The sequence below is a fragment of the Rhinopithecus roxellana genome, chromosome 17 (assembly GCF_007565055.1).
Source record: "Rhinopithecus roxellana isolate Shanxi Qingling chromosome 17, ASM756505v1, whole genome shotgun sequence".
Taxonomy (NCBI): domain Eukaryota; kingdom Metazoa; phylum Chordata; class Mammalia; order Primates; family Cercopithecidae; genus Rhinopithecus; species Rhinopithecus roxellana.
In genome coordinates this window covers 58,803,588-58,829,254 of record NC_044565.1, presented here as the reverse complement: position 1 = coordinate 58,829,254, position 25,667 = coordinate 58,803,588, and positions in this window count along the sequence as shown.

Here is a 25,667-nt window from a genome sequence, read left to right as displayed (position 1 = left end):
ATTTGGCCATTCTATGGATCTAGTCAAGCTGACGCATAAAATTAGCCATCACAATATGCTCGTGCATATTTTCCTATTTCTTCCAAATGTCCAAACACGTGTAAAAGGTAATTTAGGGTGAATTAGGCACAGAACTGAGAATCACCATACCTGGCTTTGATTTTCCAGTTTTCCTACTTTTCAGTTCTTTGTATTTAGGCAAAATTATCTTACAAACTTTAAGTTACCTATTTCTATATGAAATAAACACATGAATCACCAGACTTGTCTATTATGTGTTCCAAAAGTGCTTTGCAAACTGTGCAGAGCCATACATATGAAAGTGTTATTAGTAGCTGAACTGAAGAAGTCTTGGATTAAACACAAGCAGTGTGTGAGTTTGGGGCAAATTCTAGCTCTCCATCCCCACCCCCACCCAGCTGAGTGACCTTGGAAAAGCTACCTATCTCTCTGACCTATAAATTCCTTAGCTGTAAGATTAAAAATCTACCTCAAAATGTTATGATGATAAAATAAAGCAATTTATGATCATATGGAAGGTTGCTCAATAAAAGTTAGCAATTGTTATCATGACAGTATCATTCAAATCAAATTCTGAGTAGAAATATTTCTCAATTTTTATGATCAGAAAAAATGTCTTTTAAAAAGGAATTATTAAATTCTAGACAGGTATAAACACTTTAACTGGGACTGCCAAATCTTTGAATATTTAGAGTTAGATGTTGAAGTTTAAATGCGTTTTTTTAAATGAGAATCTTTCCATTCATTCTGTAATAAGGAATTCTATTTCTGAGAAAAGATTGACATGCCATACACAGGTTTTAATGAATACTTTTTAAAATAATTCAGACAGTCCACACTACAGTCAAATGAATGATAATGCATCATTTCAGAGTAAATACTATGAATGTAAAAATTGCACAAATACATTTATTGATGCCACGAAAACTGGGGACATGAGAGACAATAAAATCTTTAAGTTAATGTCAGTTTTCTTTACGAATTTTACCTATAAGGTCTGGAATGCTTTCTCCAGTGGCAGGTCATTATTTGAGATAGAAAGCAACAGGTATGTTAGAACCACCCCTAGTATAGCATGGCCTGTGTCAGAAATGTTTACATAGCCGAGTGAAGTAATGTTACTTGGTTGAGAGTTAAGAAATGATGAGAAAGCAACAGACGAAAAGAAGTAATTAAAATAGGTGAATGTGTTCATCACGAAGGTGGGTGCAAGGGACGGTAGTTGCCCAGGGCAATGAGGACTTGACTGTTTGCAGGACTCAGGAAAAGTTTCAATGGGGAAATAACTTTTGAGGTCAGGCTCAAAGGGCGAGTGGATGTTTTCCAGGGAAACAATAGGGGAAAACATGCACGAAGAGGACAAGTTTATTTGGGGAGCAGTGAGTGGTTAAGCACACAGTAGGTTGCAGGATTCAGAGCAGTGGGAAGGGGAACTGAAGAGGCAACCTGAGGACCAAATGAGGATGATCCTTTCATATAATTTATGTAAGAACTTTCATGAAGTCGGAGTCAATGGTAAAGTCTGTTGCATCTGGTTCACTAACGTTTCTGGCGTTCTCCAGTTTTTGCTATGGGTTGAGGGGTTGGTTGCTTCAGGGCAGTACTGCTGATACAGTGAAAATCTATGTACCAAGCAGTGGCATAGATTCTTGTGTAGCTCCAAATGCTCTGAGATGTGTGGATGTTGGATTTCTGAAAAACTCAATTTCTATATCCCTAAAAACCAACCAACCAACCAACCAACCAACCAACCAACCAAGCAACCAACAACAAACACTTTTATATGGCCGAATGTTCAGGTGTGTTACTATCCTAGAAACATACAGACTGCTACAATGGTGTTGTGTCCTTCACTGTGGATGGAATAAAGGAGGGGTTGTGGTACCTTGAGTCTGAGGGTCTCATTGCTGCTTCTCAGGTAACTGTTGCCAGAGGAACTCCACCCCAGGCAGTTTTACATCTCCTCTGAATGGCAGCATACTACAAATTCAGAAGGAAGTGGCTCATAGGCATCATATGTTTCAGAAAGCACTCCAATCATTCAGAATCATGCCATTCATTCCTTACTCAAAAGTGTCGGGAGCATCCCTGATGTTCACGACCCTATGGGCAATGCCACAATCTGACCCCACCTCACCTTGCAAAAACTATCACGCAACTGAGGAGGAAGTTCCACACTTGGGCAGTTAAACAACTTAAGATGATCACCTTGTTGGGTGTCTAAAAAGGGGCACAGATAGTCCAAGCTGGTAGAACTCAAAGACCTCTGAGCCATGTGGTCAGGGCCAGTTTTTTTGGAGAAAGTGGCTGTCATGGTTAATATTGAGTGTCAACTTGATTGAATTGACAGCAAAGTATTGTTCCTGGGTGTGTCTGTAAAGGTGTTCCAAAGAAGATTAACATTTGAGTCAGTGAAATGGGAGAGGCAGACCCACCCTCAATCTGGGTGAGCACTATCTAACCAGCTGCCAGTGTGGCTAGAATAAAGCAGACAGAAGAAGATGGAAAGAGCTGACTTGCTGAATCTTCTGGACTTTGTCCTTCTCCCACGCTGGATGCTTCTTGCCCTCGAACATCAGACTCCAAGTTCTTCAGCTACTGGACTCTTGTACTTTACACCAGTGGTTTGTCATGGGCTCTTGGGCCCTTGGCCACAAACAGAAGGCTGGACTGTTTGGCGTCCCTACTTTTGAGATTTTGGGACTCAGACTGGCTTCCTTGTTCCTCAGTTTACAGATGGCCTACTGTGGGGCTTCACTTTGTGATCATGTGAGTCAATATTCCTTAATAAACTCCCCTTCATATATACATATATCCTATTAATTCTGTCCCTTTAGAGAACCCTGGCTAATACAGTGGCCTTGAAGGACAGTTAGTGGTTAAATAGATTTATAAGAGAGAGTGTTCAAGTCAGAAAAAGACATGAGAAGAGGCCCAGAGGCACAGGCAAAGCCTCCTCCTTCCCACCTGTGTCTCTTTAAAATCAGTTCAGCCCCCCTTCTGTCTACCAACTGAAGCCTGCTTTCCTGGCTCAAGTGCACTGGAGATTTTTTCATTCTGCTTGTCTGCTTGTCTCAGCATTGTAGTTCTAGCTATTAGTAAATTGGAGTGATTTTGCCCCAAGCCTCTGCTCCCATCAGTGGTCATTTGTGGTTACCACAGCTGCAGGTGTATGTTACTGTCATCTAGTCTGTTGGGGTCAGGGATACTGCTAAACATCCCACGAAACAAAGAATTGCGTGTGTGTGTGTGTGTGTGTGTGTGTATGTGTGTGTGATTTTACAAAATAAAGAATTATCTGCTTTAAAATGTCAATAGCACCGAGGTTGAGAAAACCTGGCTGATTCTCTTCAACTGTTGCCCTCCCACTCTCACTGAAAATGATGCTTTAAGGAGAATGTTTTCCAAACTCAGCAGTCACCCTTAGACATAATTTTGACATTTATCCTGGAAGTAGGCACTAAGGCTCCAGCTCTGAGGACCCCATCACAGAGGCCTGTCCCTTGCCCACCTCTCCAGCTGTGGGAGGGGTCAGTCAGCAGAGTCACATGCTATGAAGGGTCAAAGAGAAGGAGAGGAAAGGTCTTGCCAGTGAGTCTGTAGATTATAGCCCCATCAGGTTTCTTCAGAAAAACAATGTCTTTCAATCAGTAGACATGGAAATGATAAGGAGCTAAGGAAATGTCAAGATGTTAAGGAGAAAAAGCACAATCAGAACATGGAGACATAAAGAATGTGTATACAGGCATACTTCATTTTATTGTGCTTAGCTTTTTCACATTTTTTTTTTTTTTTACAAATTGAAGGTTTGTGGCAACCCTGCATTGAGCAAGTCTGTGGGCACCACTTTTCCAGCAGCACATGCTCACTTCGAATTTCTGTGTCACATTTTGGTAATTCAAAATTATCACAATCTTTCAAACTTTTTTATTATTATTATGTTACGGTGATTTGTGATCCGTGACTTTTCTTTTATTTATTTATTTATTTATTTATTTATTTATTTATTTATTTGAGACAGGGTCTCATTCTGTTGCCCAGGCTGGAATGCAGTGGTGTGATCATGGCTCACTGGAGCTTTGACCTCCCTGGGCTCAGATGATCCTCCCACCTCAGCTTCCCAAAAAGCTAGGTCTATAGACATGTTTAATTTTTTTTTCAGAGATGGTGTTTTGCCATATTGCCCAGGCTGGTCTGGACTTCCTGGGCTCAAGTGATCCACTTACCTTGGCCTTCCAAGCTGTTGGGATTATAGGCATGAGTCACCGTGCCCAGCCCAGTGATCAGTGATTTTTGATGTTACTATTGTAATGTTGTTTTCGTGCCTGCAAACACCACATTCATTCTACAGCCCATAGATGAAGGAATAATTTTGACTTTTAAGTCTTATTATTTAAGAAATACATTTTGTAAGGCTATAGATATGAAAGGTCGTGATTCTGCTTATGGATCTGGGCAAAGTAAATGGAAAGTCTTCTGGAAAGGATTCCGCAATCTAGATGCCATTGAAAACATTCATGATTCATGGGAGAGGGCCAAATATCAACATTAGTGGGAGTCTGGAAAAAGTTAATTCCAATCTTCATTATCGAGGGGATCAAGAATTCAGTAGAGGAAGTAACTGCAGATGTGGTGGAAATAGCAAGCGAACTAGAATTAAATGTGGAGCCTGAAGACGTGACTGAATTGCTATGATCTAATGAAAAAACTTGAGTGAATGACGAGTTGCTTCTTATGGATGAGCAAAGAAAGTGGTTTCTTGAGATGAAATCTACTCCTGGTGAAGAGGCTATAACCACTGTTGAGAAGACAATGAAGGATTTAGAATATTCCATGAATTTAGTTGATAAAGCAGCAGCAATGTTTGAACAAAACAAACTTCAACTTTGAAATAAGTTCTCTTGTGGGTAAAATGCTATAAAACAGCATTACATGTGACAGAGAAATCTTTTGTAACTGAGTCTGTGCAGCAAACATCATTGTTATCTTACTTTAAGAAACTGCACAGCCACCCCAGCCTTCAGCAAGCACCACCCTGATCACTCAGCAGTCATCAACATCAAGGTAAGGTTCTTGATTGGCAAAAACATTGAGTCACAGAAGGCTCAGATGGTTGTTAGCAATTTTTGTTTTAGCATTAAAGCATTTTTAATGAAGGCATTTAGTTTATATTTAAAGATCTAATGCTATTGCACATTTAGGAGACTCCAGTGTAGTGTAAACATAACTTTTATATGTGTTGGGAAACCGAAAATATTATTGTGTGGCTGGCTTTATTGCAGTATTTGCTTTATTGCAGTGTTCTAAAACTTAACCTGCAATATTGCCAAGGTTTGCCTGTATTCGTTTTCTAGGGCTGCTGCATTTAAGTACCACCAACTGGGTGGCTTAAACAACAGAAATATGTTGTTGCACAGTTCTGGAGTCTAGAAGTCCAACAGCAAAGTGATTTGTGATCAGTGACACAAATCCAGGAGTCAACAGTGTTGGCTCCTTCCTAGGGCTGTGTAGAATATTCTTTTGCCTGCCTCTCTCCTAGTTTCTGTTGGCTTGATGGCAATGTTAGGCACAAAAATCATCACTGTATTGTTTGCCTACACCTTCACATGGTGTTCTCCCAGAGTGTGTGTGTCCCTGTGACTAAATTTGCCCTTATGACTTTAAATGGCAAAAACGGCACTTGCTTTTGGACCAGCCTAATATTAAAAACACATTCATATTGGATTAGAGCCTGCCCTAACGACTTTGTCTTAACTATCTCTGCAAAGACCCTATTTCCAAATAAGATCACATTCTGAGGTACCAGGTTGGGGTTAGGACTTCAAAATGTGAGTTTTTTGAGGACACAATTCAACCCAGAACAACATGCTAATCATTTTCCCTTCCTGAAAATTTCCCTAGCAAGACTTTGCACTTTGGAACAATCATGGAGTTCACGTCTTTTGCCTTCATATGCAGGGAGAAATTTCCTCCATGGAACTGTGAGTTTCCTGAAGGGAGAGGTTAGGGCAAATAAACATGCAGAGAAACTATGAAAATTTAACATAAAGTAAAAAATATTTTGAAGATTTAAAATGTTGTGGTACTAAATGCTATTTTACTTTGCTGACAGTTCTTGCTGGTATTCTTGTATTTCTTCTCTGTTTGGGTATAATAAAGCACTTGAATTTGAGATAACTGAATTACCCATGTGATCTGCATTTTACTTTTTCCACTTTTATTTTATTTTACTTTATTATGTTCTGTTTGTGTTTCTTTACTGACAGAGTGGCCATCAGTGGGAAGAAAATCTTTTTATGTAGATAAAAATCTGTGACGGTTGGAGCTGTTGGAGTAAAGAAAAAAGAAATGTAGATGCACCAATGAACACGAAATGCCTTTTGAAATAATTTAATCACTGTAAAATCTTACTGTTGGTTTTAGAGATATAACTTTATAAAATTTATTACTCATGTGATATTTCTCTGAGATGCTTTGATCTGTAAATTCATATTGTTTCAGCTCCTTCCCTTGGGTCTGGCTCATACAAGCTTCTTTGCAGCTACCAGAACCCACCAGCTTAAGGACTGTGTTTTCAGTTTTTATACAGTCAGCATCTATTTCATGTGTGACACATACTAGATGCAAAGTCTATGTGTGTCAAACTAGTTCATAATTTAACGGATTTAATTTATTGATTTCTAGACTAATAGGATTTGTGATTCATATAGAGGAACATGAATATTTATCTCTAATCCCAGGCTCCAACTTTGTAACCCTCATCAGTCTTTTCCACTCTGGCTAGGGTTTCAGGGCCTTTTCCAAGTGTGCAGAAGCCCAGATCTCTTCTCAGGTGAAAGTGGGTGGGGTGATAGGGTTAGCCAGAGGAAGAGAATGTCTTTGTCCCACAATCTTTGTCCTACCTAAGAAAAAGAAAAGGATAAGGTTAAAACAAGTTGGAAAAGAGAGGTAACCAAAGCATCCAGAAAATGTGTGTTGTGCTTCAGTATAAGCAGTAGAAATAATGTCAGTTACTCACATTGCTCTACATCTGAGCCTCTTTGTACCTTTGAGCTCTATTAGTCTAGATTGTTTTGGTAGCCTGTGGTTGATGGCTAAAGATAATAGGGTAAAGGCAGATATTTTTAGTGCAGTGAAGTATTCAGTATGTAATGCTGCAGTATGAGTAATGACATTTCTCATTAAACAGATGTTTCCTTTAGGAAACATGCTTATCCTTTTCTTGCCACTGCTACTCAAACATAAAACATCCTACATTTAATGAGAAATGTCATTCCTAAAATAGGCCACATGGTTTAATGGGAAAGTAGATGGGAGATGGGATCCAAAGATACACATCCCTTTCATCTCTTCACGTACTGAATACTTCCTCTGTTTCAGGTTTTACACTAGGCACTAAGATGTCTGGCATATTTGTACTAAAATGAAAAACAGGATCTCTGCATCAAATCGTTATCAGTAGACTGGGGGAAATAGAAAAGTAAGCATATACAAATGGCAGTGCACTATGATAATTGCTATAAAGCTTCCATGAGCCCATTGGGAATAAGAAACTAAATCTCCTTTGGGGCCTAAGGGAAGGTCATACAGACAAGAAGTGTTTAAGCTGAAATTTGAAGGTTTTACAAGAGCTTTCCAGGTGGACAAGTCTGGAGAATGCATTTTAAGCACAGAAGTTCAGTGAACTATAAGGAGTTGAGTTCACCAAAAGTATAAGAATAATAGAAAAATAGGATAGGCATCTAGGTAGAGTAAGATCATGAAGGGTCTTCTTCGCCAGACCTGTTGTTTTAGATTTTACCATGTGGGAGATGAAGTATCATTAGTGAATCTTATATAGAAAAGTGGTGTGTTCACATTTGCATATTGAAGTTATTACCATAACAGTGATATAGAGGAGGAGTTGGAAGATGTGTTTCAATGACCATTAATTATCAGTTGATTAATGACTGGAATGTCATGCAGATAGTTAGCAAAGCTGCATGCCTGTTAGTTCTTAGGCTTAGCACTACGTAGGAGGAAAAACATATAAAGAGGAACGTGCTCAACTGTGGTTAGACAGCCTTGGCAATGAGAGTCATAGTGGCCTCTCCATGGCCAAACCTACTGTAAACTATTTAATTGGTTTTCATATCTCTTTCAAGTTTCCTATGTGAATAGATCAGATATGTAGCTCCCTGGGCATCACAGCTGGCTCATAAAGAAAGATTCCTTTCTGTAGGAAACCAATTTAGCACTAGCCTCTTCTGCCTTATTCTCCTATCACTTTTAAGTGCTCTAATCACAGTCTGTTTTCCAACTAATTAGTGCTGCGACAACTCAGCCCTGAACCTCAACTTCAAAATGTTGGTGTCATGGGGAGAGAGTACTTAATCAAATGACTTGTGATTATTCAACAAAGAGATTTTCTCTGATTAAGAATGCCATACTTTCTAAGGCCTTTGGTCTTCTTTCTTAACACTGGGCAGGCTCTGCTATGGCAAAGCTGCCATGGGCATGGATATCCCAATATGACGAAAAGACTTGCGTTTTCACTGAAATCAGAGTACTTTTAAACAGTTCTCTACTGGCTATTAATTTTTAAAAATATTTGTTTCTTACCATAGGAATGGTTAAATAACTTAGTTTTATAGGACAGGTTGTCTTTTCCTCACAAGTTCTTCAGTCTGTAAACATTATTGCAGGTTTAATTGTGTTAAAATATTTATTTTCATGTTTCCTTGATTTGGAGTATTTTCTGTCAGAAGAAACACATTTTTTTTGGTATATGTTCTTGACAGTAAGCAAGCTTCTAACTTGGTCTCATCTAGATGTGGGAGGCTACTTGGGAGCAGTGGAAGAGTCTCTGGATCCTTGAGACAGGCAGATCTTGGTTAGAATAAAACCCCTCGGCTGGGCACATTGGCTCACACCGGTAATCCCAGCACTTTGGGAGGCTGAGGCAGAAGAACCACCTGATGTCAGGAGGTTGAGACCAGCCTGGCCAACATGGTGAAACCCCATTTCTACTAGAAGTACCAAAAATTAGCCAGGCGTCGTGGAAGGTGCCTGTAATCCCAGCTACTCAGAAGGCTGAGACAGGAGAATCACTTGAATCTAGGAGGTGGAGGTTGCAGTGAACCGAGTTTGCGTTATTGCACTCCAGCCTGGGCAACAAGAGTGAAACTCTATCTCAAAAAAAAAAAAAAAAAGAAAAGAAAAAAAAGGATTATACTAAACCCTTCACTCATATTTCAGACAAAGGACCATGCCCACCCTTTTAGACATGAAGTTAACATACAATTATTAAAGTTCTTATGATAATAAAATGAAACAAATTATCTAAAATACTTCCTAAAGCATCTGCTAAAGTCTGAAGGGATTATTTAGTAACAGTTAAATTGTAGTTGTTTAAATAGAAACCATAGTGCTTTGTTTTCTGATCTCTTATAATCTTTCCTAAATATTTACTTTTCACATGGATGGTTCTACTAGGTTTCATGAAACAGAAAAAACAATGAATTCACTTAAAAGTAAGTAACTTGTTAATATGATGAATATTACTTACCAGGTTTCTCTGGGAGGATACTGACGATCCTCAAAGTCTGAACTTGTAGATTAAGCTTTAATAACTTTACTCACAGCTAAGACAGTGCTAAGATGGTATGATTTTCCTCTGCAGACTTTGCATGGGCCCCATGCAAGGATCAGAGTGCCCTTCAGACCTTGGATTCTGAGGACTGCTTGTCAAAACTGATTTTTTTCCATCAGACACTGCCAGCCCCCTAATTTGTTTCCATTTGTTTGTGATAATGAATCCTTGAATTGACTCCTCTAAAGCAAGTTTAAACATGTTAACAGCATTTGGTGAAATATTGATGGTCTCTTCTCCTAAATGGTAGCATTTCTAGTCCAGAAAAGCGAGAGCATTAAGTGCACTCTATAGACAATGGAGAAATAAATCTTTCCCCATATAATCACATGTTGAGGGCATTTACATTGAAGGGCTGCTTCTAAGCCATGTATTCATGGACAGGGTAAGGAATAAAAGTAGCAAGATAGGGTTGGTGGTAAGAATAGGGGTTTTGGAGCCAGGCAAATGTGATTTGTATTCCAGCTCTGATTCTCACTAGCTCTGTGACCTTGGACCAGGAATTGAGTTATTCACGCCTTCAGTTTTATCCTCAGCAAATATAGACAACAAATCTAATGTGTAGAATTTGTTTGGAGGACAAGAGATAATGTATGTAAAGTGTGCAGCAGAGAAACTAACCCATTGTGGGTGCTTGATAAGCAGTGGCTAGGATTACTGTCATGTGACAGATTAGATAAGGGCTCTGTGACCTCTGACATTAAGCCCACTCTTGCACTACAACCTTAGTGCACCACCTGGCCTGATGCTGAATAGTTGACTGTAGATAGGTTGGACATTCTGAGCAATCCCAACACCACGGTGCCTGCTTTCTCCTCACTTGGAGGAAGATCTAATTCATACACCAGTGGACAACTGCCTGCTGATGAAATTATGCCAGGATGTGAAATGTGACAGAGAATAGCCCTCAGTTTTTCAACTTTCTGTCCTGAGAAGGAAGAAGAGGGACAGTAAATATTTAAATGAGTCTACTTCAAAGGCCAAATCTCCCTAGGATACAGGCTCTTGGAAAGATAACAAGGCTGATGTTCTCAGTAAAAGCTGAAATAACACAGGTTCAGAAGGTAGGTGATGGTGAAGCTCTCTAGTGAAAGAATCTGAGACACTCACTATATTTACGCAGACCTACTCATAGTACATAGTTTCTTTCTTCTCTTTCTTTGTTCTCCAGTCAAACTAACCTATATCTAGAACACCACATTTGTTGAACATTGTCATGCTGTCATTATTTCGATTATACTAATTTCATGGCCAAGAATGCTTTTGTCCTATTTTCAGTCTAGATTAACCTACTCATTGTTGGTCCAGAAACCACATAGACTGAGTTAAAATTCTGACTCTGCCACTCATTAGCTGTGTAAATTTGGGCATATTATAAGGCCTTTCTGTGCCTTAGTTTTTTAATTAATAAAATGAGAAAACATAAAAGGCTCCTTGCCACACATAGCGTGGGTGCAGCTGGTGGCACCAGCATCACTGAAGTATTTATTAATAGTGTAGAATCTCAGCCTCCACCTCAGACTTTCTGAATCTCAATCTGAATTTTCACCAGAATTGCAGTGATAGATATAAAGCAGTTATGTAAAACTAACATACATACTATAATAAAAACAGCAACATGGGGATAACTGCCCTCATGATTCAATTACCTCCCACTGAGTCCCTCCCATGGACATGTGGGGATTTGGGGAACTACAATTCAAGATGAGATTTGGGTGAGGACACAGCCAAATCATATCATTCTACCCTTGGCCTCTCCCAATCTTATGTCCTCATAGTTCAAAACAGAATCATGCCTTTCCAACAGTCTCCCAAAGTCTTAACTCATTCTAGCATTAACCCAAAAGTTCAAGTCCAAGGTCTCATCTGAGACAAGACAAATCCCTTCCACCTATAAGCCTATAAAGTCAAAAGCAAGTTAGTTACTTCATAGATACAATAGGGGTACAGGCATTCGGTAAATACACCCATTCCAACTAGGAGAAATTGGCCAAAGTGAAGGGGCCACAGGGCCCACACAAGTATGAAATCCAGTGGGGCAGTTGAATCTTAAAGCTCCAAAATGATCTCCTTTGACTCCGTATCTCAAACTCAGGTCACACTGATACAAGAGATGGGCTTCCACAACCTTGAGCAGCTCTGCCTCTGTGGCTTTGCTGGGTATGACCACCTTTACCAGCTGCTTTCACGGGCTGGTGTTGAGTGCCTGTGGCTTTTCCAGGTGCATGGTGCAAGCTGTCGGTGGATCTGCCATTCTGGGATCTGGAGGACAGTGGCCCTCTCATCGCACATCCACTAGATAATGCCCCAGTGGATTCTGTGTGGGGGATCTGACTTCACATTTCCCTTACACACTGCTCTAGCAGAGGTTCACCATGAGGGCTCTGCCCATGCAGCAAACTTCTGCCTGGACATCCAGAATTTTCCATACATCCTCTGAAATCTAGGTAGAGGTTCTCAAACCTCAATTCTTGACTTCTGTGCACCTGAAGGCCCAACACCACGTTTAAGCCACCAATGCTTGAGGCTTGCACCCTGTGAATAAATGGCCTGGGCTCTTTGTTGGCCCCTTTTAGCCATGGCTGTGATGCAGGGCACCAGGTCCCAAGACTGCAAAATCAACAAGGCCCTGGGCCCAGCTCATGAAACCATTTTTTCCTTTTAGGCTTTCAGGCCTGTGATGGGAAAGGCTATTGTGAGACATTTTCCCCATTGTCTTGGCAATTAATATTTGGCTCTTCTTTACTTATGCAAATTTCTTCAGCTGGCTTGAATTTCTCCTCAGAAAATGGGATATTCTTTTCTACTGTATCCTAATGCTACAGATTTTCTGAACTTCTATGCTCTGCTTCCCTTTTAAACATAAGCTCCAATTCCAAACCATATTTGGAATACACAAAATGGAATGCTTTTAAGAGCACCAAAGTCACTTCTTGAATGCTTTGCTGCTTAGAAATTTCTTCCATCAGATACCCTAAATTATCTCTCTCAAGTTCAAAGTTCCACAGATCTCTAGGGCAGGGGCAAAATGCTGCCAGTCTCTTTGCTGAAGCATAGCAAGAATCAGCTTTATTCCAGTTCCCAACAAGTTTGTTATCTCCATCTGAGACAACTTCAGCCAGGACTTCATTGTCTATATCACTACAGCATTTTGGTCAAAGCCATTCAACAAGCCTCTAGGAAGTTCCACCCTTTCCCACATCTTCCTGTCTTCTTCTGAGCCCCCGAAAATATTCCAACTTCTGCTTGCTACCCAGTTCAAAAGTTGCTTTTATATTTTTGTGTGTCTTTACAGCAGCACCCCACTCTCTGTGATACCAATTTACTGTATTAGTCTATTCTCACACTGCTGTAAGCAATTGCTGTATACTAGGTAATTTATAAGGGAAAAGGGTTTAATTGACTCACAGTTCAGCATGGCTTGGGAAGCCTCGGGAAACCTACAATCGTGGCAGAAGGGAAGTAAACCTGTTTTCTTTCACATGATGACAGGAAGGAGAAGTGCCAAGCAAAAGGGGGAAAAGATGCTTATAAAATCATCAGAAGTCATGAGAATTCACTCACTATCATGAGAATAGCAGCATGGCAGTAACTGCCCCCATAATTCAATTATCTCCTACCAGATTCCTCCTACAATACATGGGGATTATTGAAACTACAATTCAAGATGAGATTTGGGTGGGGACACAGCCAAACCATATCTGATGTTCTGAGAAATTTTTGGAACAGCATAGATGTTTAAAGGCTTAGGAGAAAGAAAAGGTGTAACTTCTGAGTACATGTCATCATTAGCGTGAAACTTAAATTTTGAGGTGGAAGTAGTAGGTGTAAGGCAGCAAGAATTGATATGTGTTGCTTGAATAGAGCAATACATTTGCAGAATTGTAATAGAAAACACAAGGTGTAGTAGATTCACATACTGAAGATCTGGAGTACCAAGCTAAGAAGTTTGAAAATAAAAAATCTTTGAAAGTTTTTGCATTGGAAGTAACATGCTGAAAGTGACTTTAAAAACATAGAGAAAAGGGCCAGGCACAGTGGCTCAGCCTATAATCTCAGCACTTTGGGACGCCAAGGAAGGCAGATCACGAAGTCGGCAGTTCGAGACCAGCCTGAACAACATGGTGAAACCCCGTCTCTATTAAAATATAAAAATTAGCCACGCATAGTGGTGGGCACCTGTAATCCCAGCTACTCAGGAGGCTGAGGCAGGAGAATCGCTTGAACCTGGGTGGCGGAGGTTACAGTGAGCTGAGATTGTGCCATTGCATTCCAGCATGGATGACGGAGCAAGACCCCATCTCAAAAACAGAAAAAGAAAAAGAAAAAAAGCTTATTAATTACATCTGCTTCTCCATATAGAATGACACTGATTTACACCCACAGACTTGCATGAGTATATACTAAAAGCATAAGGACAGGGTGATGGACCCCAAGTATTCCAATAAAGCAAAGATTCATTTCACTGATGGTAAGTATCATTTGTTTCTTGCCAAATATTGAGGAGAAACAAACAGCTATCAACTTCATGTTGTCACATGTGGATTTAAATATAATTTTTACTTGTTTCAGGTATTGCTTTTACAAATACATTTCTAATTTCCAAATTGAAAACTTGTAATTTCCCATACACAATTACAGTAAAGTATGGCTGAGCAATTTAAGTGACCATTATAGGCTCTGAGTTAGAGTTGCTGCAAACCAGCTGATAAGTAGTAAACAGCAGCATTGTGCTGACACACAGGTGGTATGCAGTCAGCTGGCCGCACTCTCTGGCTCCTTCAGTGATTCTCTTGCAGACTCAGTGCTTCAGTAAGTTCCCAGTGTCCCCAAGTCACTGGACAGAATAACAGTTTACAGAACATGCCAAAAATGCGTAGTTTGTTTCCTGTGGATTCTACAGGATAAAGTGAGGGTTTTGTAATGTTTTTACTGGAGTTAAATTTATTAAGAGAGGAGTTCAAGAACAGTTCATTTGTGCTGTAGACAAAAGAAGAAAGAGTCAAAAAAGATCATGAATAAATCAAATCTCTTAAAACTAAAATGTTTGCATCTTTATCTTGTTGACTAATTCTTTTCTGGCCTATGCTCCTTGTGAGCCAGTGCAAAAATTAATATTTTTTAAGTAATTGTCCAAAAGATGTGCAGACCAGACATGAATACACAAAAGAAGCTCAATAAAAACGTATAGTTAAAGCTCAAATTGTCTTTAGGATGTATCTGCGGGGTGTGCTGATGGTACTGCTGGTGTTTCATATAATCATATGAAGCAGTGGCCTAGTCTTGCGTTCCAGGTTGAGTCTCTGCCCATAGCTCCATGAGGCCATGAATGCCCCTCCCAGAGATCATGCTTACCATTCCCTGGAGAGCCAGTCTATAATTACAAGCTCCTTGGGAGGAAACAGAGTGACTGAATCACAGCTGTGTATAAAAGGCATTGAGAGAAAGAGCCTTACTAGAGGGTGAGGGGAAGACACAGGGCAAAGAATGATAACATACACTATTTTTATCCATAATAAAATGTAATACCTTGTAAATAAGAGCTATCTGATGCATGTATATTGTGCACCAGTTGTTGTATAATGGTTCGTAGGCATTATATTGCTTATTATTTATAAAACCCTGTTAAGTAGGTATTAATATTTTTTCTCAATTTAATACAAGAAGACACTGAAGTCTTGGAGCTTAAACAACCCATCTGTAGTCAAGGAGCTTAATAAAAATAAATTCTGTTGTTCTAATTGTGTGAATTTTAGTGAATTTGCACATTTATTCAAATATATTTATTCATTTTTTTCCTGATGAATGACGGGATGCTCCTAGAGCTAACACTTTAAGATTTTATAAATAAAAGAGATAGTTATCCTGAGGCTTTTCTGGATGTTGAGTCTTAAGAATGGTACTTCATTTAATGACAAGTCAAAATTTTATTTGCAATGTTAAAATTGTTTTATCCATAAGAGATGAAGGCAAAAAAACCCACAAGACTTCGTTCGATGCAGATCACATATGTACCTCACTGATGGATAAGAGGGGGAGAGAGAGCGAGAGTGAGAGAGAGAGAGAGAGAGAGAGAGAAGATTCCAGAGAGAAAGGGTGATGGAGGGTTGGGTGGGGAAAGTAGGAATTTATTGTCCATGGAGGGAAATAGAGCATTTAAAACCAGAAAGGAACATTCACTTCACTGTCTTACCCCTTCAGACCAACTCATGTCTTTGGTATAGTTTGAAGTTGGGTGTTGTGATGCCGCCAGCTTTGTTATTTTAGCTTAGGATTGCCTTGGCTATTCAGGTTCTTTTTCTGGTTCTATATGAATTTTAAAAATAGTTTTTTTTCTAGTTCTATGAAGAGTGACATTGATAGTTTAAGTCACAAGTGATTATTGAGGACTTGAAATGTGCCTAATGCAATTGAGGAACTAATGAGAATTTAAATTTGATTAAAGTAAGTATTTAAGTATATTTGAAACAGGTTGCATATGTGAATCCACTTTTTAAGCTTTATATTTTATAACATGTAAATGCAAATCCAGTGTTTCTAATGAAAATTTAGCATCTAAATTGAGATGCACTGTAAGCATAAAATATACATGGAATTGAAGGCTTCAAACAAAATGAAAGGATGGAAAATTTCTTGATAATATTTATGTTGACTACCTGTTGAAATCATATTTTTTACTATTGAGTTAAATGAAATCTATTATTAAAAATAAAAAGTCAATACCAAAAATCTAATGAAAGATGTGCAAGACCTCTGTACCATTGCTACTCAAAGTGTGTCCATGATTTTGTTTTCTAACACTTAGTGGTAAGTACAATAACTAAGAGTAAATGTTTAGAAACTTTTATAGTGATTTAACATTACTGCAATTTTCAAGCCTGTATTTCAACTATTGAAAAGTGTGTGAACCTCTGCATTTTTTTTTTTTTTTGGACTTAGCTGGTAAGTCACATGTGCTACAAGCTATGACCTGGCGATGTTTAGCAGTTATCTCAGTCAGTTTGGGCTACAATAATAAAAATACCATGCACTGGGTGACTTAAGAAACAAATATTTATTCTAACATTTATAGATGTTGGGAGTGCAAGATCAAGGCCCTGGCAGATCGAGGTGAGGGCACTCTTCTTGGTTTGTAGATGGCTGTCTTCTCTTTGTGTTCTAATATGGTGGAAAGAGAAAGATTTAATGTCTCTTCCTAACAAAAAGAGAATTAATAATAAGAAGAATATTAATCTCATCATGAGGGCCCCATGACTTAATCTAACTCTAATTACTCCAAAAGGGGCCCAACTTCTAAATATCATCACATTAGGGATTAGTGTTTCAACACACAAATTTGGGGGGAAACAAAATTGAGTTCATAGTATTTTGCCACTCTTCTCAAAATTCATGTCCTTCTCATACATTATACAAAGCACATTCATTCTATTGCAACAGCACTTGAAGTCTTAATTTGTTCCAATATCAAATCTAAAGTCAAACATCCAAAGTATCACCTAAGTATCATTTTAATAAGATATGAGTGAGACTCCAGGTACATACAATTCATCCTGAGGAAAAATTTCTCTCCATCTGTGAACATGTAAAACCAAAAAAGTCATATTCTTCCAAAATACAGTGGTGGAAAAGGCATAGGATATGCCAAAAGGGAGACATAGAAAAGCAGGAAGCAGTGATGGATTCCAAGCAAGTTCAAAACCTAGTGAGACAAACTCCATGAAATCTTGTCTTGAGAATGATCCTGTTTGGCCAGATGCTCTGACTTCTGGACCCACTATGATGGCAGTTTTGTCTCTGCTGGGTGGGAGTGATGCTCACAGGGTGCTGGGGATCCCCATCCCCAAGGATCCAGGAGGTCCTACCCCCAAGGCTTTTGGTAAATGCCCTCTGACTTGTTTGAAGTGAAGCAATGGCCCACCTTTTGAAACCAATAAAGCAACATAAATGATCTTGGAATCCCCTTTGGGGTTTGGGGCTTATTCTTCCCATATCTTGAAAAATAGCACACATTAGCAGTCAAGTAAGTCTATGGTCTTGTCCTATAAAATCCAAGTCCATCGGTCTTCTTTCATTCTGTCCCATCTCTGACCTCTTCAGTTTAAACTACAGCATCTCAGCTGGGTGTCTGATTAGGTCTTTGGTTCAAACCTATACTCATCTTATCTTATTAGGTCTGTGGTACACGCCTATACTACTTATCAAATGGAGGGGTGATAACATCATTTGTTTTCTCTTTAAAAAACACTTTTAAAACTATTTTTTATAATATGGACAGGCTAAGAATTTTCCAAATCTTTAAATTCTGCTTCCCTTTTGCTTAACAATTTCTTCTCAATTTGTTTCTCTCTTATCATATGTTACTATAAGCCGGAGCCAAGCTTCTTCTTCAACACTTTGCTTAGAAATCTCCTAAACTAAACATCAAATTTTATCACTTGCAAGTTCTACCTTCCTCAAAACACTGGAACACAAGCACAACTAAACCAAGATATTTGCCACTTTATGATAAAAAAGAGCTTATCTCCTTCAGCCTTCACTAACATGTTTCTCATTTTCATGTGAAACCTCATCAGGAGGACCTTTATCACCCCTATTTCAACCAACATTCTGTTTATGGTTATTTATTATTCTCTAAGAAGATGAAGGCTTCCTCTCTAGTTCTAAACTTTTATTTCTGAACTCTCATTAGAATTGCTTTAAAAAATCTCTTCACAGCAACAACAGCTTTTTCTTGCATGTCCCTCAGAACTCTCCCATATTCTACCCATTACCCAGTTCTAAGACTGCTTCCACATTTTTAAGTATATGCTACAACAGCACTCCACTTCTCAGTACCAATTTCTTTCTCAGAAAGTTCAGGCTGCTATAACAAAAACACCATAGATTGGGTGGCTTAAACAGCAAACATTTATTTCTCACTGTGCTGGAGACTGGAGAGTCCAAGATCAAGTTACCAGCAGATCTCATTTCTGGGGAAGGCCTATTTTGTGGTTCGCAGGTAGATGTCTTCTTTTTGTATTCTCACATGGTGGAAAGATAAATATCTGTGTCACCTTCTCTTTTGTAAGAGCATTAATTGCATCATAAGAATCCAATCCTCATGACCTAATCTAACCGTAATTACTCCCCAAAGAGCACCCCTCCAACTACCAAGACACTGGGAATTAAGGTTTCAATATATACATTTTGAAGGAACACAAGCATTCAGTCCATAGCTATGGTCATGCATACATGCATAACATAACTTATATGTTAGATATATATAAACTTATATATATATACACACACATGCACACATAACATGTAAGCTCTTTATTGAGTATATGTACTATAAATGTTTATTTCTAGGAATATATATAGAATCTCTAGAAATAAATAATAAAATGATTGACGGCATAATTTTTAAAAATGGCTAGAGATCTAAAATGAATACTCCATGAAAGATGGTATCCAAATGGCCAATAAACCAATGAAAAGGTGCTTACCTTCCTTAATCAGCATAACAATGCAAGTTAAAAATCACACTGGCTTGCTACTACACACTCAATAGAATGGTTAAAATGAAAAAGATGTAAAAGGACAAATGATGGCAAACAGTTGGAGTAACTGAATCTTGTAGATATTACTGGTGGAAATGTGATGCTAACAGAACTGTTTGGCTGCACCTACTCAAGCTAAACATAAGTATACATCATGAACAAGAAATTTGTACAAATTTTACCAAAAGACATATTCTAGAATGCTCAAAGCCATGCTTAGTCTCAAATTGGAGACAAATACCCATCAAGAGAAGAATATAAAAATAAATAGTTGTATTAGTCCATTCCCACACTGCTAATAAAGATGTACCCAAGACTGGGTAATTTATAAAGAAAAGTGGTTTAATTGACTCACAGTTCCACATGGCTCAGGAGGCCTCACAATCATAGTGGAAGGCAAAGGAGGTGCAAAGTCATGTCTTTCACGGTGGCAGGCAAGAAAGGGAGCACGTGCAGGGGAACTCCCATTTAAAAAACATCAGCTCTCATGAGACTCACTCACTGTCATGAGAACAGCACAAGAAAGACTCAGCCTCATGATTCAATTACCTCCCACCAAGTCCCTCCCACAACACGTGGAAATGATGGGAACTACACTTTGAGATTTGGGTGGGAACACAGCCAAATGATATCATTCTGCCCCTGGCCCCTCCCAAATCTCATGTCCTAACATTTCAAAACACAATCATGCCTTCCCAACAGTCCCCCAAAGTTTTAACTCATTTCAGCATTAACTCAAAAGTCCACAGTCCAACATCTCATCTGAGACAAGGCAAGTCCCTTCTGCCTATGAGCCCGTAAGATCAAATGCAAGTTAGTTACTTCCTAAATACAATGAGGCTAAAGGCATTGGGTAAATACACCCATTCCAAATGGAAGATATTGTCCAAAACAAAAGGGCTACAAGCCCCATGTAAGTCTGAAATCTAACAGAGCAGTCATCAAACCTTAAAGTTCCAAAATGATCTTCTTCAACTCCATGTCTTACATCCAGATCATGCTGATGCAAGAGGTGGGCTCCCACAGCCTTAGGCAGCTCTACTCCTGTGGCTTGGCAGGGTACAAGTTCCCTCCTGGGTGCCTTCACGGGATGGCATTGAGTGTCTGTGGCTTTTCCAGGTACATGGTGTAAGCTGTTGGTGGATCTACCACTCTCAGGTCTGGAAGACAGACAGTGGCCCTCTTCTCACAGCTCCATTAGGCAGTGCCCCAGTGGGGACTCTGTGTAGGGACTCATACCCCACATTTCCCTTCCTCACTGCCCTAGCAGAGGTTCTCCATGAGGGCTGCGCATCTGTAGTACACCTCTGCCTGGACATCCATATATCCTCTGGCATTTCCATATACCCTCTAAAATCTAGGTTCCTCTGCCTGCTTTTATCCTAGCTGCACTGACAGAGTTTTCCAAATCTAAGCAGAGTTTCCCAAACCTCAATTCTTCACTTCTGTGCACCTTCAGATCTAACATCAAGTGTAAGTTACCAAGGCTTGGGACTTGCACCCTCTGAAGCTACTGCCTGAGCTCTACATTGGCCCCTTTTAGCCATGGTTTGAATGCAAGGCATCAAGTCCCTAGGCTGCACACAGCAGGAGGACCCTGGGCTTGGCCCAAGAAGCCATGTTTTCCTCCTAAGCTTCCAGGCTTGTTATGGGAGGGGCTTGCTGGGAAGGTCTCTGACGTGCCCTGGAGATATTGTCCCCGTTGTCTTGGTGATTAGCATTTGACTCCTACTTTGTTATGCAAATGCTACTTGGTGTTAGCATTTGGCTCCTACAGCCAGCTTGAATTTCTTTCCATAAAATGGGTTTTTCTTTTCTACTCCACTGTTAGGCTGCAAATTTTTTAACTTTTTATGCTCTGTCACCTCTTGAATGCTTTGCTGCTTAGAAATGTCTTCCACCAGATACCCAAAATTCTGTCTCTTGCAGTCAACATTCTACAGATCTCTAGGGCAGGGGCAAAAAGGTTTGTATAGTAAGAGTAACCTTTACTCCAGCTCCCAACAATTTTCTAATCTCCATCTGAGACCACCTCAGCCTGGACTTTATTGTCCATATCACTATCAGCATTTTGGTCAAAGCCACTCAACAAGTCTCTAGGATGTTCCAAACTTTCCCACATCTTCGTGTCTTCTGAGCCCTCCAAGTTCCCAGGAAATTCCAAACTTTCCCACTTTTTCCTATCTTATTCTAAGCCCTCCAAACTTTTCCAGGCTCTGCCTGTTATCTAGTTCCAAAGTTGTTTTTACATTTTTGGGTATCTATATAGCAGTGACCCCCCTACCAGGTACCAATTTACTTGTGATGATTAATATTGAGCATCAACTTGATTGGACACTTGATTGTGTCTGTGAGGGTGTCGCCAAAGGAGATTAACATTGGAGTCTGTGAACTGGGAGACCCAGACCACCCTCAATCTAGGTGGGCACCATCTAATCAGCTGCCAGTGCAGCTAGGATAAAAGCAGGCAGAGGAATGTGGAAGGACTAGTCTGGCTTCTGGCCTCCATCTTTCTCTTATGCAGGGTGCTTCCTGCCCTCAAACAACAGACTCCAAGTTCAGCTTTTGGACTCTTGGACTTATACCAGTGGTTTGCTGGGTGCTCTCTGGCCTTTGGCCACAGACTGAAGGCTGCACTGTTGGCTTCCCTACTTTTGAGGCTTGGAACTCAGACTGGCTTCCTTGCTCCTCAGCTTGCAGACAGCCTGTTGTAGGACTTCCTCTTGTGATTGTGTGAGTCAATACTCCTTAATAAACTCCTTTTCATATATACATGTATCCTATTAGTCCTATCCCTCTAGAGAACTCTGATTAATACAATGGTGATATATTTTGTTTAGTAGAATATTATACAACAATTAAGATGAATAATCTATAGCTCACCCAATAAGAAGAATCTGATAAATAGTCTTGAAATGAGTCAGACATAAGCAAGAACCTATTGTGTTATTTAATTTATTTCAATTAAGCAACAGTAATGGATTTTTTTTTTTTAAAAATCCAAAATAGAGGTTATCTTTGAGATAAAGTAACGACAGAAAGAAAGTACAAGGTTGACTTCTGGGAAACTTGTTACTATTTCTTGATTTGTTTATGTGAGTGCAGTTTGAGACATTCACTGTGCATGTGATCTTTTCTTCTGTGTGTATTAATCCATCAAATAAGAGAGAGAAAGAGAGAGAGAAAGGTTTTAAGAAAGTTACAGCAGCATGAAGGAAAAAGATTAGATGATAAGTAAAGTCAGATTTTCAATTCTGTAGTTTCCCTAAAGTTGTGCTCGCACTCTTGAATTCACCAAAAGAGTTATAAGAGTCATGCTTAGTTTAAAAAAAGAGATTTAAAATAATAGATTCTTCAGTGTACCAACTGTATTTTCAAATATAAATCTGATTTATGCACTTAGCACTACAGAAGAAAAAGCAGCAGGGAGTAACTGTGAAATACATGGAACATAAACTGGTGTAGCAATTCTAGAATTCCCAGCTTGAATCTCTTTCAACCAAGAAAATACACTGTATCTCAGGCCAAGGAAACACTGGAGGTACTGATATTTGATGGTTTATTACAAGCGGGAGGCAATGGGATCTAATAGGATCTTTGGTAGCTCAAATTGAGATGCCACACGGTAAAATATGAGTTATTTTAGGTTTTGGTTTAAAAGGAATATTATGCACAGCATTCCAGCTGAAATAAATGCATAATGTGCTGCTCAATGGTCTTACTTAAAAGCAATAAACATGCTAATTTAGTTTAGAAAAGGTAGGAGGATTATACTTCATTATTTCTAAAAATAAAAATAATGCATGGACCAGGGTGACAGACACAATCCTGTGGCTTAAAGAATTACAGATGATGAGAGCTTTCCTTGCTCAGGATTAGAGGTGGGTGAAGGAAGACTATTTGAAGCTTTCTGCTTCTACCTCATTTTCTTTGCTGTGCTTCCTTTGCTCTATCAGATTTAACACATTTGTTAGAAATTCAGCTTCCCTTGAGATAGTGCCACATATTAGCTGCAGGCTAATTTTTCCTGGATGAATATGCATTAATACCATTATCTTTTATTACAATTTTTCATTAATTAATTCAGCTATTTAGTCATTATTTTGGTCATGTATGAATTGATCCAGTGATTTCATGCTGACCAATTGTGATATATTAGAGGTAATGGAAGATACAGAGATATCTTCAAGGAGGAAGAACTCTAAAAAAATTTTATAAACATAAAAATGTAAGATAGCATGCAGTAAAAGAAATTAAAACTCTTCTAATGGAGAGAAAGAAAAACTTACTTTCAGAGAGGTTAAGCATGTATTTACAGAAGTCATGGTTGTGAACCAGGTCATAAAGCATTTGGAAAAGATTTGAAATGAATTAGGTATCAATTGGAGGAAATGAGATGAATAAAGTCTGGGTAGACAATGGGAGCAGCAAGTCATTAGGTTTGCCTCGATCAAAGGCTGTGACAGAGGGAGTAAACAAAGGAAAAGGCAGAAGTATGAGGTCGTGGGGTCTCCAAGCAACTGATATGATTATGTTGGAGACTATGGGACTGGGGATCCACTGAAGACTTTGGAATGAGTAGAGAAGGTAACATATTTAGAAATGTTACCATTGATAGAAAGTAAGTTATTTGAAGGTAAGATCTGCTGTATCCCTACGGCCTACCACAGTAGGCTCAGAGTAGGCATTTATTAAATATTTGTAGAATATTCTACTTAATGTCCTTAGAGTATGCCATATAGGGTATTCATGATAACTTCTATTCATTTATTATTTATTAAAGCTTACTTTCTGAATAGGTAATACATGCAAATGATACAAAATTAAAAATGTTCAAAAGACCACACATTAAAAACTATGTTTCTATTTTCCTTTTGCTGTCTCTCCACTGTTTAGTTCCCCTCCAAGAGGCAACCATTGTTAGTTTCCTGTAGGTGTTCTAGAAGATGGGGTGTGTGTGTGTATATGTGTGTCTACACACTTTTATATACATATTTTCTATTTGATTTATGAATGACAGCATTCTATACACAAGGTTCTCTTTTATGCTCCTGTATTTGTTTATATATCAGTCATTATTATTAAAAAACTGCTACATTCTTTTTAAATTAATGCCTAGTATTCCTTTGAATGAAGGCAATATAATTTATTTAAACAACACTCTAAGAAAGACATTTTGAAATTTTCAATATTTTCCTAGTTAAAAAATATAGCAGTGAATATCCTGTATAACTAGTGTATAGGATGTATCTATTGTAATATTTTTCTGTGTAAAATGTTATTATGAGATATTTAAACATAAGAAAAAGTATAAAGAATAATTCAACAAGTATCTTGTATCCACCACTGGCCAAAGAAGTATAATATAAATGATACAGTTTAATCCCATATATAGCACTTTCCAATTCCACACCTCTCTTTCCTTTAGGTGAGCATCAGTGTATTATTACTAGGAATGAATACTTGTACACAGATTTCAGAGTCATTTGTACTTTTCCTTTTTAATGAACTTTCTGTTCATAAACTTCGACTATTTTATACTGTGTTGTCAGTCTTTTTAAATTGATTTATGAGAACTTTTTGCATGTTATGCAATCAACTCTGTGTGGAAAGAGAACATTTTGGGGTAACCCTGGCAGATCTCTCCTGGTTTCCTGGTAACGAGCCAGTGGCTCCCCCTCTTTCTAGCAGCATAGGTTGGGCTCAGTCTCAATTTCCTCCAGATAACTCAGAGATGGAAGCAGCTTGCACACCCGGCAGTGATATACAACTCTGCTGCACAGCTGGCACTACATCTCAGATTGTTTTCCTCAAACTTGCAGGGTTGTTCTCATGCTTTCCTTTAAAAAATGTGGCCGGGCGCTGTGGCTCACGCCTGTAATCCCAGCACTTTGGGGATCCGAGGCGGGCGGATCACGAGGTCAGTAGATTGAGACCATCCTGGCCAACATGATGAAACCCCGTCTTTACTAAAAATGCGAAAATTAGCTGGACATGTTGGTGCGCGCCAGGAGGCTGAGGCAGGAGAATTGCTTGAACCCAGGAGGCCGAGGTTGCAGTGAGCCGAGACCTTGCCACTGCACTGCTTCCTGACGACAGAGTGAAGCTCCCTCTCAAAACAAAACAGAAAAAAAAAAGAAAGTGACAGCATCAAGGAAGCAAAACTCCTCTCCTTCAGCACGGCCGCAAAGATAATCCTATAGTAGCTTAGTATCTGACCCAGGTGTATATCCTTCCAGTTGCTAAGACAAAGAGACTCGTGGAAATTGCTGACCCTCTGCTAACAGGTCACCAAAAGATGCATACAGTGTTTGTCTTGAACCTTTTGCATGGTAACCTGTGATTGCACTTACTTTATTTTCCTATTTGCTTACCATTTTTCCTTTGACTTTGTCTTTTGCCATGAGAAATGTTCTGAAATTTTTGTAGCTCATTTTATTCCAAAAATGATTTATTAATATATATATGATTATATT